Source organism: Tupaia chinensis, unplaced genomic scaffold (assembly GCF_000334495.1).
Source record: "Tupaia chinensis unplaced genomic scaffold, TupChi_1.0 Scaffold000138_1, whole genome shotgun sequence".
Classification (NCBI taxonomy): domain Eukaryota; kingdom Metazoa; phylum Chordata; class Mammalia; order Scandentia; family Tupaiidae; genus Tupaia; species Tupaia belangeri.
In genome coordinates this window covers 3,994,974-4,010,920 of record NW_006159608.1, presented here as the reverse complement: position 1 = coordinate 4,010,920, position 15,947 = coordinate 3,994,974, and the positions used below count along the sequence as shown (strand labels likewise).

The 15,947-nt window shown below is 41.9% G+C and overlaps 1 long non-coding RNA gene across 1 annotated transcript in view; it reads left to right on the top strand.

Annotated features, from left to right (window-relative positions):
* LOC102476972 (uncharacterized) overlaps nucleotides 1-15,947 on the top strand; it is a 54,684-nt gene that overhangs the window by 15,837 nt on the left and 22,900 nt on the right. The window contains exon 2 of the long non-coding RNA XR_334026.1: nucleotides 12,644-12,723. This is a non-coding gene — a long non-coding RNA (uncharacterized LOC102476972). The remainder of the gene's footprint in view (nucleotides 1-12,643; nucleotides 12,724-15,947) is intronic.

Here is a 15,947-nt window from a genome sequence, read left to right as displayed (position 1 = left end):
AAAAAAAAAAAAGAATTTCATCTGCTTCCCTCCTGTCCTCTAAACTTCTTTCTTTCTGTCTTGGCTGATACTGCTGGTTTATCCCAGGTGAGCATCCTAGCTTTGGGACTTACTAAGCACATGAGCTTAAGCAAATAACTTAAACTTTCTAAGTCTCGTTTTCCTCCTCTGAAAAACACAAATGATAGTATTTCTCTTCTAGAGTTGTATGAAATGAAAAAGTGTTTGCTTGCGAAGTTCTTAACACAGCGACTGGCATATTCTGTTTCAATGCATGTAAGCCTGTTGGGTAAATTCTCTTCACAAACCAAATGATATACAGTGACCCAACAAATAATAATAAAATTAAAAATAAAAATAAATGTAAGCCTAATCAAATAAATGCTTTGGTCTAACTGTATCTTTTCTTTTTTTTAGAAGTTTTTGCTTTAGGGCGCATGCGCTCACCAGACAGACAGAGAGAGACAGAAAGACAGAAAGCGAGAAATCACCCCCCAGAGGGGATGGCCACACCACAATCCCTTCTCCTCCGTTCTCCTCTAGGGATCTTGGGCACGCAGGCACACGCACCCGGCGTGACTTTTAAGCGACCGGGTCTGGGACGCGAACCGTGGTCGACTACGTGGGAGTCCAGCGACAAAGCAATTATGCTAACTGCTGGTCCCATGGTCTAACTGTATCTTTTCTACTGTATCCTAAACTTCTTAAAATTAAGACTAATACATCGTCTGCCCTTGAACCTCTCATCATTCTTGCTATAAATGATATCACATCCAAGGGGTCTTCAAAAGTTTATGGAAAGCGCTTATAATGAAAAAACTATGCAAGTACTTTCATTTTTTTGCAACAAAATAAACTTACACTTTATTCCACTTTTTTCATAAGCTGTGACATTCCCTTATATGTGTGTCAAGGACTGTGCTTGCTGTTTTATATATTCTGTCAGTTTTATATCAACTTGGCTAGGCTATAGTACCCAAAAGTCAATCCAACACTAAGCAGCTAGGTTTTGTCGTCAAGGTGTTTCATAGATGTGATTAAACTTCTCCAATCAGTCGCCTTTGAGTAAAAGCGTTCCTAGTCTGAATGGGCCTAATTCAGTCGACTGAAAGATCTTAAGACAGAGATGAGAAGAAAAAAGAGGAAATGCCACCCGTAAACTGCAGTGTCAGCTCCTACCCAAGAGTTCCAACTTGTCCTCCCTTATCACCAACCTGTGGATTTCAGACTTGGCTGGCCAGATCCTGCAATGTCCTAAACTAGTTCTATGTGATAAATCTCTCTCTCAATGTAAGTGTGTATGTTTATGCATGTGTGAGTGTGTGTGTGGGTATATATATATATATATAATATATATATAATACAATGTTAATACCCTATTCACATATTAGTATCAGTATCTGTGCGTGATTGTTAATTGTGTGTCATTTGACTGGGTCACAATGTTCAGGTATATATTTAAACATTATTCTAAATACTTCTGAGAGAATGCTTTTGGATGAAATTAACATTTAATTTGGTAGATATTGAGTATGGTTCCTACACTGTGGGTGGGCTTCTTCCAATCAGCCAAAGGCGCTATTAGATAAAAGATGCACCTGCCTCCAATTAGAAGAAATTTTGGTGGCAGATGGCCTTTGAACTTAAAGTGCAACACAGCTTTTTGCCTGGTCTCCAACCTGCCGGCCCGCTGTGAAGAATTTGGACTTGCCAGTCTTTAGAACTGAGCGAGCTAATTCCTTAACCTATTGGGTTGTTGGAGAAGCCAGGATGCATAGAAAAAAATACATCCTGACTTCTCCAACAACCCAATAAATCCTTTTCCCTGTGTATGCACATCCTGCTGGTTCTGCTTTTCTGAAGAATCCTGACTACCGCCCAGTATTACAGCAGGTGTTGCAAATAAAGAACTTTAGAATGTGATGGAGCTTACCAACACTTAAATATGGATCTTAAAAAAAGACGTCATTAACACCACTACAACCATAGTTACTAACAATGTACTATATCCTTGAAAATCGCGGAGAGTAGGATTTAAGTATTCACACAATGAAAAGCAAGTGATAAGTATGTCCACGTATGTGTTTGCTCTAGTCAGCCAGTCCGCAATGTACACACACTTAAACACACACTGGTTGTTGGTCTCTGCAATCTGAAAGTTGACAACTTCTTTGCGTCCGGGAGGCTGCTCCCGGAGACCCCGCAATCGTCACCATGCCACAAAACGAATATGCTGAATTACATCGGAAACGCTATGGATACCATTTGGATTACCATGAGAAAAAGAGAAAGAAGGAAAGTCGGGAGGCTCATGAATGTTCAAAGAAGGCAAAAAAGATGACTGGTCTGAAGGCTAAGCTCTATCATAAACAGCGCCATGCTGAGAAAGTACAAATGAAAAAGACTATCAAGATGCATGAAAAGAGGAACACCAAACAGAAGAATGATGAAAAGACTCCACAAGGAGCAGCACCTGCCTATCTGTTGGACAGAGAAGGACAGTCGAAGGCATGGAAGAGGATGGTTACAAAAGTCTGCTTTGTTGGAGATGGTTTTACTAGAAAACCACCTAAATATGAAAGATTCATTAGGCCAATGGGCTTACATTTCAAGAAGGCCCACATAACACATCCTGAACTGAAAGCCACCTTTTGCCTGCCAATACTCGGTGTAAAGAAGAATCCCTCAACGCCACTACGTACAACTTTGGGTGTTATCACCAAAGGTACTGTCATTGAGGTGAACGTGAGTGAGCTGGGCCTTGTGACACAAGGAGGCAAGGTTATTTGGGGGAAATATGTCCAAGTTACCAACAATCCTGAAAATGATGGATGTATAAATGCTGTTTTACTGGTTTGATAGCAGTTGCATACAAATAACTCCTTGTAATTTTGAAGATGATACACCACCTGGAAAACCATCATGACTGATGTTTCTGAATATAGCCAGTCTTACATGTCAGCAGTCATCAAAAGATTATTTATTAAATTGTACAAAAACATTAAAATGGCCTGGTTTTACAGAAACACACACACACACACACACACACACACATTGCAGCCCAGCCAAGTGGTATGGTAGTTAAGGTGGCCAGATCCCACGTGGCCCACTACAAAGTTCAAGTCCTAGATCTGGCATCTTGAAAACATGCCAGACGCATCCATGTGCATGCTCCAAATCCTTAGAATTTCTATTTGCCTATTAAATACATTAAAAATTAAATACATTTTTAAAAACAAAAAAGTGTTGCCATTGGAATTGCTATCACTGATTTTTTTTTTTTTTTTTTTTTTGCGGGGGGGGGTGTTGTTTGTTTTCTTTAGGTTTTGCCTTAGGGCTCTTGCACTAGCCAGAGAGAGAGGAAAAGTGAGAAATCACTCCCCATGCATGCCCATGTGCGATGTGATTTTCAGGTCACGGGATCCGGGACTCCAACCACGGTCAGTCATGTGGGAATGCAGCGCCTTACTGATCACACCACCTGCTAGACCCACTAGCCTGTTGATAACTTAAGTATTTGTACAAGTGTTAGAACTGGTATCAGTATTAATATAACTATTGGTTTGGCATTAGCAGTTGCATTATTAGGATTTGGATTGACATTTTATTTCTGATTCTAAGTGATGTAAGAGAAAAATGTCTTTAAAAGCTGAATTCTAATCATGATCTGTGGAATATGAATGTTCTCCCCATCTCTTCATCCTGTCTCCCAAGCCAGGAGCTCACACCTGGAAGGCATTCGATAAATATGTATCCAGCCAAACTGGAAGATGTGCAAAATCCAATTTCCTTAAGGTATAAAAAACTTAAGTAGACAGATACCTTAGGGACTTTTCCTCAAACTGAGCGTGTTCTAAGTCCAAAGAAAGTCCATTAAAATAGTTTCCATTGGAGCAAAGAAAAGTCCATGGAACCGGAACACATTACAGATGAGAGTCATAATACACGTGTGCTGAGGGTCAAGTGCTAGGAGGATAAATGCGCTATGCAGGAAGCATCAGAATGTGTGTGTATGAATGGGCGTCCTGGTAGGTAGACGAGGGTAACCGTCAGCAATAAATAGCCACAACAGACTCTGCCTGTGATAACAGGAAGAGAGAGACACCATTCATCTTACGTCTCATTTTCTCAGTCTGGGGTCTTTTGAGTCAGAAACTTCCCCTTTGTGTCAACAAGGCTAATGTGAATGTTTAATTTATTATACACTCTCTGAGGACCCAAGAGAAAACACTGAGATTTTTTAAAAATGAAATAACTGTACTCAAACTATCAAATTAAATTGAAAATGAAGGTCAGCAAGTGGTGTGGAGTTTAAGACAATGGACTCCCACGTGGCAGACTATGGTTCCAGTCCTGGACCTGACAGCTTACTTACTTTCTCGCTCTCTCTCCCACTCTGACTCTCTCTGGTGAGTGTGCGTGCCCTATAGCAAATTAAATAATGATAACGACAATAATAATCATTAATAAAATTAAAATTAAAAATGAAATAAATTGAAAATGAAATGTACAGACAACTAAGCCATGTGATCATTGATGTTAGCCCTGGTCATTGACAAATTCATTTTTCACCTACATGAAAGGAAGATGAGAGAAGAGAAAACCAAGGACTCCGAAGCACATTTTACACCGCTAGTTTGTGAAGAGGTACGTTCTTCCACTTAATGTGATTCCCTTCCCTCATCTCGACACGGCCATGCTATTGCATGCCTGCCTGCCATCAATCCTTTTTTTTTTTTTTAAAAGAGAGAGGTTTTTTTTTTTGCTATAGGGCACGTGTGCTTGCCAGAAAGAGAGAGAGAAAGCAAGAAATCACCCCCCCAGGGGGGATGACCACGCTGCAACCCCTTCTCCTCCATTCTTCTCTTGGGATATTGGGCACGCACACACACGCTCCCGGTGTGAGTTTAAGCCCCCAGGTCTGGGACTCTAACCACATTGACTACATGGGAGTTCAGCGACATAGCCATTATGCTAAATGCTGGTCCCTGCCTGCCATCATTCTGACGTCATTCCTCCACCAGCAATGCCACTCTCCTTGCCCTCCATTTCTTTGTCTGGTGGACACACATCTTTGAAGAATCAGACTTTTTTTTTCTCTATCTCTTTTTTTTTTTTTTTTTTTTTTTTTGTCAGAGGGCATGTTGCACTTGCCAGAGAAAGGGAAAAGAGAGAGAGAGGAGGGAAAGCAATGGGGCATGGTAATGCCACAGTCCCCTCTCCATCTTCTCTGCTCACCATAAGCAGTAAGCTTTGGGGCTGTCCCTCAGATAGTTTTTGAATGCTAGTCATGGTTGAAAACCACAGCCTGGGCCAGCCAGCAGTGTGGTGGTTAAGGTGGCTGGATCCCACATGGCCTACCGTATGGTTTGAGTACTGGTCCCAATGACTTGAAAAACATGCCAGGCTCAAGTGATTTTAGAGATAAGAGCAATGAAGATGTTCTGCTGAAAATCTACCCTGGTAGAGCCACTGTCTTCTCTCTATCTCTCTCTGTTTCTTTCTGCCTTTCTGTCTCTGTCTTTTCATTTTGTTTCTTTTTTTTTTTAATTTTTTTTAAGGTAAAGATCTTTCTAGGCTCTGAAATCCTCCTTTATCTTGGTAATAATCCCCTTCCCTCTCCCCCTCCCATCTAGGCAAAAAAAAGGCAGGCCAAAAGAAGACTGACTCTTCCATGAGAGCTGAGATCACACTGTGTGGTTTTCATATTTTACTTTTTATAATTAACAAATAATTTTTTTTGTTTGCTTCATCCAGTTTTCTCTGTTTTTTTTTCTTTCTCTCTTTCTCTGTTTTCTTATCTTTCTCTTTTACCTCATCACTTTGCTGCTCAGCTTCCACCTACTGAGTGTCTCGACAAGTCTAAACGAAAAGTTGCCAAATGTGAATGCTATTTGGGTTCTCATATTCTTCAACTCTCACTGAATCTGTGTCACAAAGGGAGAAAAAAAGCAATGCCAAAGAATTTGTGGACCACATCCCCCTGTGAACCTCTGATCGCTCAGATTAATCTAGAATTTAGGAAGAAATGGATAACCCATTGGATGACTAGAAATCACTGCAGGAGCACAAGAAATATGCAAAAACAAGAAAATACCTCACCCCAAAGGAAAAGAATTGCTCCTCTTCATCCACAGACAGTACAATGGAAATCATGGAAATGTCTGATAAAGAATTTAGAGTATTCATAATGACAAAACTAACATGGAAATGAAGAGGGACAATGAACACCAGAAGAAAAAAAACCTGATGAGTCCCAGGAGGTGAGGAATTTCTTGCAAGAGCTGAAAGAGGAAATATACACCATAAATAAGAGTCAAATGTAACTGTTGGAGATGAAGGCTGTTATACAGGAAGTCAAAACCTCCTTTGAAAGTATTAAAAGCAAACTAGATCATACTGAAAATCGAATCTCAGATGTGGAAGACAGGATCACTGGACTAGTAAAATCCACCACAAAGATTGAGAAAATAGCCCCAAAAATGAGAATAATATACAAGAAATAGTAGATACCATTAAACATCCAAACATCCGGATAATTGGTATCCCAGAAGGTGAAGAGACTAATAAAGGCATTGACAATCTATTCCATGAAATCCTGGGAAATAAAACACTTCCCAAACCTAGAGAGGCATTCCAAGATCCAGATCCAAGAAATACAAAGGACCCCATGTAAGATCAACCCAAGAAGATCTTCTCCAAGACACATTATAACCACATTGATCGAAACCACACAAAATATACTCAAACTGGCAAGAGAGAATAGTCATGTTACCTACAAAGGATATCCCATCAGACTAACAGCAGACTTCTCTTCAAAAACAACGTGAGCATGGGACCAGCAGTTACCGTAATGGCTATGTCGCTGGACTCCCACGTAGTCAACTGTGGTTCAAGCCCCAGACCCAGTGGCTTAAAACTCACGCCAGGCGCGTGTGCATGCGTGCCCAAGATCCCAAGAGGAGAATGGAGGAGAAAGGATTGCAGCATGGCCATCCCCCCGGGGGGTGATTTCTTGCTTTCTGTCTCTCTGTCTCTCTCTGTCTGTCTGGCGAGCACACACGCCCTATAGCAAAAACCTCTCCAAAAAAAAGAAAGAAAAAAAAAAAAACAACGTGAGCAAGGAAAAAAATGGGAAAATATATTCAAAGTGTTGAGTGAAAAACAATTTCAACCAAGAATACTACACCCAGCAAGATTATCCTTCATGTGGGAAGAGAAGATAAGAATAGTCTCAGATAAACAAAACCTGAAAGAATTTCCCAACACCTGACCAACTCTCCAAGAAGTTCTGAAGGTAGTGCTATCCAAGGAAAACTAAAGTCAGACACACAGAAGTAAGAGTTCTAGAACAGCTAAAAAAAAAAAATGGCCAGCTTAACGGTAGGGACGAGTACAGAGTTGAATGTTATCTTCCGAATTTAAACAGAGAGAAGAGACCACAGCAGAAGATAAAGTACATGAGTTTGAACTGGTAAAATAGAATTTTATGACTTTTGACTTAAACATTACTGACCTTTTAGGCTCTGTTTTCCAGTGTTAAGGAGTTTTGTCTTTTCTTAAGTTATGGACAGGTTTATGTACCTACTATTCAAACAGAATCCTAACCTATTTCCTGCCCCCCTCCAAAAAAAAAAAAAAACTCAGTTCAGAGGCCGTCTCTTGAGGGGGGAGAGGTACTTTCTCATTTCCTCTTTTTTTCTTTCTTGGGAGAGCATACATACCCTATGGCAAATTTCTTTTTTTTTAAAGAAAGAAAAGAGAAAAAAAATAAAAGATTTTATAAAATGATAAAGTTTCTCTCTTTAAATGCATTTTTAACCCAGTTTATGGCCTTATTTCTCTGTTTTGTTAACTGGTTTGTTTAATTAAATAAGAACTTTAAAAATTGAGAAAAAAAAAAAAGAAAGAAGAACATGCCAGGCTCATGTGCACAGATGTTCAATATCCCAACTGAATGGAAAAGGAGGAGGGATGCAGCATGACGATGCCCCATTGGCAGAGAGCTGTCTCTCCCTCTCTTCCTCTCTCTGTCTCTCTCTCTGGCAAGCACACATACCTTCTGGCAATTAAAAAAAGAAAAAGTCTGAGATTGGTGTTCCAAATTTTAGCAAATAAAAATTCAAATTTCAATTTTAGAAAACAGCAAACAATGTTTAGTACTTGCTTCATAAGATATTTGAGACATATTTATATGAAAAAATATCCATGGTTTATCTGGTAAATTTAACTGTACATTCTGTATTTTATCTGGCAACACCATCTGAAGCGCCTTACTCTTGCCTCTGTCTGTCTCCTGGGACTTCTATCTTTTTCAAAGGCAAAAAGTCCCTTATTTCTTTTGTAAGTTAAAAGATGAGTGCAAAGGCTTCCCTAACAGGCTCCTTAGGCTGCACTCCGCCTCCCACCTCAGCCAGTGAGAACCACCACGGGTGCATGCATGAGTGTCCTGCATATGCACAGAGGCCTCGGACTGTGATACCTGTGACCCCAGACCTTCCCATGTGGCCTCATCATCAGGGAGCACTGGGGTCACTATGGCCTGCTGAGGAATCCTACAGGACACTTGCACACGCACCTACACATTCACATGCACAAATGTACACACACTCACTCTCTTTCTCACTCCCTTTCACACTTTTTTCTTTCCTGACCCCTTCTTCCTGCCCTTTCAGACACCCTATACTACTCTGAGCACCTGCTGACACTAGACATCTGTAAAACAGGATGCGCATTGAGATGATTAGCATTTTAAAGTGTTTATGTTTGGCTCATTTCACCATTCTCTTTCCCCAAATCTATGGAGCCTTGTGTCCCCTGACCTTGAGCTGGGACTATCTCAGAAAGTGCCGCAGGTACTGAAGTACCTTCAGCTTCTGTGAAAGTCTTTCCTCCAGACAAGGCCACAGCTTTCTCTGGGGGGCTGGAGAGAGGCCTTTTCCAGTGGTTGGAGGTATGTAAGCAATGAGACAAAGGGGGAGGCGCCCCAATACTGCAAAGTATTCGGTTGTCAGGGAAATCATGGTGTGATTTTCTGTTTTCCTATGCAAAAAAGCATCATGACTTTCCCCACAACCCAATATTACTGAGAAAGCCTACATGGTCTCCCTGCTTCAGCTCACATTCTTTATACCCCCATCCACTTTCTGAAGTAGAAATCAGATCGGACCACTCCTCAGCCCATAATCCTCTGTGGTCTAACTCATTCCAAATACAAGGTAGAGTTTGATCTGCCCTAACAAGCCCTCATCTCACCCTATGTCAGGCACCTGGTACAATTCACTCACTTGTTTTATTTATTATTGGGCTCCCTGGATCTCTGCCATCAAGCATCCTGATGGCTAGAGTTTCTAGGTTATTTTCTCTTCTCTAACGCCAACATGAAGGGTAGTACCTGGCTTAGAGTGGGCCCTCAGTAAATACCAAGGGGGGAAGGAAAGGAAGGAGGGAAGGAGGGAAGGAGGGGAGGAGGGGAGAGAGAAGAGAGAAGGGAGGAGCCTAGGGATCTGAAGACTAATGAGACTAGAAGGCCCCTTCCTCTCCAGGTCTAAGGGGGTGGCAGGACCTCAGAGGGGTGTAGGTGTGGAGTCACAGGTGTGGCCAGGACTGAGATCCCTATGCCCTGAATTGGGGTGGCACTGCATTGATAAAGTCTCCAAGGGTGCAGGGCCATGCAGCTCATCAAGGTAACCACAGGTCAGCTGGGTCTCTCAAAACTGCTCCAGAGATGGCACCTGAAATGTTCTTAAAATTCTAAGGAAGTGTAAGCAGAGACCAAATAATGACTGAATGAATGAATTTTGCACCTGCATGGGAGATGAGAATTTGAAGTCAGATTAAGACTGATTTAGAGAAACTAGGCGCCCACCCTATGACAAAAACCTATGGAGGCTGGAGAAACTAGAGGCATACAACCTTGCCTGAAAAATCACTTAGTGAAGTTTGTCCAAACTAAATTATGTGCCTGTTAAAAATACTGTGACTGGGGTTAGATGATGGTGCCATGATTAAATGTGACACTCTGGGAGGTGATTCCCACATGGGAAGGTTCTCAGTTCAAGACTAGAAACCTCTCTAAGCACACTGGGCATGCTTTTGCCCATAATCTGGGGCTGGCTGATGACTGGGATGGATCCTGGCACCAAGATCCTAAGAGCCTGTTAGAGGTTCTCTCTCTCTCTCTCTCTCTCTCTCTCCCTTTTTCTCTTTGTTTGTCTGTCTCACTTATGGAAGAAATGAATGGATAAACTTCTAAAAATAAATTACAACTACATAAATAGTAAACGTAATCTAGTCTTGGTGTCCCACCTGCTAGCAAAGTGACCCTGGGCAAGTCACCATTGAACACAAAGTGTCTCATTTGTAAAATCAGCCAGAATGTGCATAGTTATCTGCATTAACAAGTAGTCCCCAGCCTTCCATGTCCTGCAATGGCAAAGGGATATTGCTTCATCACATCAATGTTCATGATAGATCAGCAAGGAAACTTCACTGTCCATGTCATAGGGGCCAAAGCCGAAAGGGACTCCCTCCAGTATGTTTCTGTTGGCCCAACCAGAAGAAACACAAGTTCTGGAGAGTCTCTCAGTAGAAATCATGTGCTCTTCCCTAGAAGTGGCATATGCCACCTTGATTCATTATTCATGGCCAGAACTAGTCACAAAGCCCCACTCAACAGTAGGAAATTAGGAAGTGTAATACCATGTGTCAAAAGAGAGAAATCCAGGGAACCAGCAGTTAGCGTAATGGCTATGTCGTTGGACTCCCACGTAGTCAACCGCGGTTCACGTCCTGGACCTGGTGGCTTAAAACTCACTCCGGGTGCGTGTGCGTACATGCCCAAGATCCTGAGAGGAGAATGGAGGAAAAGGGATTGCGGCGTGACCATCCCCCCTGCGGGGTGATTTCTCGCTTTCTGTCTCTGTCTCTCTCTGTCTGTCTGGCGAGCGCACGCGCCCTATAGCGAAAACCTCTCCAAAAAAAAAAAAAAGAGAGAAAAATCCAGGAAATATTTAGAAACACATCCTACCCTACCGAGTACAATAAGATAGGTGTGAGGATGGAGAAGGGTAATGCACTTAAACTGGTTACAGCACTGTGTACCACATAAAACACACTCAGTAAATGAATACCATGATTAAATATTTCTGGACTCTGAGAGTTTTGGAGGTAGACAAAGATAAGACTTGTTCTATGTCTAATCTTTAGCTCAGACCCTAATAGATATTCCTTAATAAATGTTGTTGAGTGAACTCACTGAAGACTTGCTATATTCCAGATAATAGCCTTGTTTTCAAAGATCTAATGGGGAAAAGGAACATAATTTTAGCATAGCTCCACTCCCATGCCTACTTAAGCCTACATCACAAATATGGATTAGTCTCTCTGTGTACTATAAAAGCACTCTTCCAAAGCTTGGGGATGCAGTAGTGAAACCAACAGAGAGCCCTTGTCTGCAGTGAGCTGACGTTCTAAGGGGACATGGGGGGCAGACAGTAGACACTAGAGCAGATAAAGATAATTTCTCATTTTAGTACTGACAAGTGCTGGTGTTGTGAGGAAGGTAGCTGTGGTATAATGTGGTAGGGAATACACCTCTAGGGATGTGGGAGGAGGAAATACGTTAGCTTAGATAGTCAAGGAGGCCTGAGTGATAACTTAGTGATGCGGAGGAGATGACATAAAAAATCCAGGGAGCCAGACAGAGGAAACAGAAAGAATGAGACTAGAGTGAGACGTCTGTGTTTAAGGACCAGAGACGAAGTCACTGTGGCCAGGGCCTAGTGTGCAAGAGGAAAGAGAGGACAAGAAAACTGGGAGACAGGCATGTCTTCCAGGCTAAAAAAGAAACAGGTTTCATTTGACCTATAGCAAAGAGCAAGAGCAGAGCAGGGAGGGTGCAGCTCAGACAATAATCAATCGTGTTTTAGTCCGTCTAAGTTTGAGAAATCCAGACAGTCGTCAATTAATGGTTGGAGACCCAATCTGCAGGTGCAAAGAAATTCAAGCCAGAGATACAAAACCGAGAGCCATTTACATATAAAGTAAGAATGCAACCGCTTTTCAGAGGACCTGAGTGATCTCACTGGAGTTTGTGCTGGCCAAACATACAAATGTTGTTTAAATCAAATAGAGATGATGCGATTGAGAAGTGTTCTCTTGGTCATGTCATTGCCAAAACAGAAAAATAGTCAATGCAGAACTTGTGAGCAGAAGCCTGAAAGATGACGGATATCATCTTACCATGGAGTTGGATGACTTTCAGGCTGGCACATGGGACAGTGGTTAGCTTCTGTGTGAAGAGAGCTGGATAGCACACGGCTAACCACGGTTCAAATACTGACCTCGGCAGCTTAAAAACACATAGGGTCCATTCACGTGGGATGAAGAATGGAGAAGAGGGAACGGGGGCACGAGCAGGTCCCATTTGGGGGCACTGTGTCTCATTCTCTCTCCTCCTCTACTGCATGCACATGTGCAGTCTCTGGTGTGTATATATAAAAAGATACACAGATTTCACAAAGGGGAAATCGAGTATTCTGAAGATGAATTGTCAGTCAGATAAGCTCTGCTGTGATGACAACCAATATTGAGATATCAGTGGCTTGAAATAACTGAGATCAATTTTTGTCTAAGACTATAGGTCCTCCAAGGGAGAGTAAAAGATCCTGCTCATCGGAGTCACTCGTAGGACCAAGGTGAGGAGCACCCACCCACTCAAAGGTAGGCAGATGCAGGGAAGAGAGCTCAAGGTCTTGCATAGCAGTTGAGCCTTCCATCCCAGAAGGGACACACAGCTCTTCTGCTCACAACCTACAACATCCTTCCAGTGACAAGGGAAGCAGGAGCCACGATTCTACTGTCCTGTGTCCTTCCCTAGCATTTGCCTCTTGCCCTTCATCCAGCCACCTTTTTACTGTCGAGAACTCTCAACTTTTTCGGGCTTGGGGCACCTAAGAGAAATAATTCATGATTCTATCATTCATTAACGATATGTAATTATTTAATTCTCACAACAAGCACACAAACAAGTCTTTATCCTTCCCATTTTGTTGATGTGGGAATGGAGGTGTACATTCAGTAGCATGCTCACAGCTGGCCGACAGAGGAGCCAAGATTTGAAGCCAGGCACAAGTCCAAAGCCATTCTTATTCTTCCCACAACACCACACTGCCATTTACGGTCTCCTACTTTCCCTTTAAAATGAGGTGGCATTTTCATCCAGGCCAAACCAAGAAAAGGAGAAGAAGCACTTTGAGTACTATGTTTGAATCAGAGTGAGAGAGAACCGTAGCAAACGTTAAATTGACTCAGTTTTCTTTGGTTGCCTTTGTCTCCTGTGAAGGCATGGAGAAAAAAGAGGAATAAAACACAGGGCAGATAAGAGGCCTCTGATACCACCGGGGAGGACTGTGCTTGTTTGTAGAGACTCTGCAGGGATTCACACATGTGCAAGTCAGCCCAGTCTAAAACTCAGGTTTCATGGAGTTGATTCCTTATGAACCATAAAACAATTTTCACTTGTCTCTGGTGTAGAAATACGTATCAGAGAGATCAGAGAATATTATGTATTCTTTTTTGCAAATGGTCCCAATAAGCAGTCTGTTACATTTCTTGGTCGGGGTGGTGCATTGGGTTATGTTTCGTGTCCCTGCCAGTTGAGACTGCCTTGATGCAAAGCTTTGCATTATTTTAGCTTTCAGTTAGAACATAGAAATATCCATGTTGTTTCAAGGATCTGATTTAAATTTTCTATAAATTCAATGTGTTGAATTAAGTTTGTCATGCTTATTTGTAAAATATTGTCTGACACCTTGTTGCAATTAATCCACACCCCCAGATTCCAACCTGACTCCTGAAAGAAAAGCCAAAATCCTTTGGCCTGAACCACCTGTAACATATTCTTCTCTTTCATCAGTGAAAGCTGCATTTCCCAAGGCTTCAGAGATGCCAAACTCTAGAATAAAGAATTAGGGAAATTCTCTAGGTAAAAAAGGACAAAATGTGGAGAAGGCGAATGCTGGGCGATACTGCTGTAGCTCATACACAGCTTAAGCTCCCTTTATTTTATTTCCCAGACCTTTATGCAGGACTTTTCAGCGCCCATGTGTATATCAGTAAAGCAAGGCTAGAAAATTAATGAGCCTACATTGAACCTTCATCAAAGCAACTGTCTTTCCATTGTGAGATGTACCTGTCAGGTATTTAGACAGAGACAAATTGAACAACATGAGGGACAATCTACCCAAAAGCAGCGCTAAACTGAGGTCAAATCTGAAGACTGCAGACAAGTCATCAGCAAGGGAAGGAATCTTGGATATCATTTCTCAGTTCTTTCACTTACAAAAAGGAAAACTGAAGTCCATAGATGTGAAGTGAGATGCTTAAACTCTCTTGGCTTGCTCATAACAAAACCAGGCCTGAATTCGAGCTCTTCTGGAGGGTTAGAGAGGAAAGCACTTCAGGTTAGAGTTATTTTCCAGTCCTGACTGAGTAACATGTAACCTTGTTAATGTACATGTTAAACTCTCAACTCTTTGAGTTAAGGTTTTTTCATGTAAAAAAATAGAGATAGGGGAACCAGCAGTTAGCGTAATGGCTATGTCGCTGGACTCCCACGTAGTCGACCGCGGTTCATGTCCCGGACCCGGTGGCTTAAAACTCACGCCGGGCACGTGTGCGTGCGTGCCCAAGATCCCGAGAGGAGAATGGAGGAGAAGGGATTGCGGTGTGACCATACCCCCTGGGGGGTGATTTCTCGCTTTTTGTCTCTATGTCTCTCTCTGTCTGTCTGGCGAGTGCACGCGCCCTACAGTGAAAATCTCTCAAAAAAAAAAATAAATAAAGATAAAAAAAAAAAAAAATAGAGATAGTAATATTTCCCCCAGAGAACTGGTGCAAGCATTAGAGGAGATTGTATTTCCATAAGACACTTTTCTATTTCTGACATTCCAGTTACGAATAAGCATAATATAAGTGTTCCATACAAGTCGTCTGCTTGTGAGTTTATCTGTATCTGAGAAAGACCACCACTTTGTTGCCCTCTGAGTCCCTGCACCTGGAACGGGGCATATATTCATCAGTCAAATATTTGATGAATGAATCAATCAAATTACATATGTGAATTGCCTAGGATAGTGTCTGATACTTAAGAGTCATCTTATGAATCTTCCGTTTCCTTTCAATTCTAACTTAAGGCCCCTGCTCTTTGCACTGTATTCTTCTTCCCCAGTTGCCCAGTGACAGAATTCCACGTGCGTAATTGACCGCAGGTGCTCTTAGAGCGAGAGTAAGTGTATATTTAGGCTATGATTAAATAAACATTTTACATTGGTAAGTCTAGCATATTCTTTTAATTTAGTAAAAATGCTTCAAAATAGGTCAATATACTTATGAATTTCTAAATTACACGACATTCATTTTCTGTCTTAACAGTAATAAATTCTCGTTGCCAGCGTTAGACGTATATCCCCACATAAGCTCATCCTGCTTCAACTCTTCTGATCTGGAAGGCCATTCCTTCTGTTCCTCCCATCACCCTCCAGTGTCAGGGAGGGTGCCAGCTAAGCTGGCCACTGAACAACATCCTCCATGTCAGTGAGGCTGTCTCTGACTTTCTACAGGTGTTTTTACTTATGTCCCACAATCACCCGAGTCTTTATACATTTGTTATACATTTTCTTGGATCCTACTGAAGTCATTTCAAGTAGATCTTTCCCAGAAAACTAGTGTTTAAGTTTCTCCAGGTCAAGGAAGTTCCCTTCTTCTCCTCTTTGCATCCACTAGGTTATACATAGCAAAGAGGTTCGACCCTATGAAACAACTCTGAATAATTATTAGAGAGTTGTCTGGGGCTCCAGAATGCACAATGAAGACTTGTGCGTGTCCAAGATCCCGAGAGGAGAACGGAGAAGGGATTGCAGCGTGGCCATCCCCTCCCTGGAGGG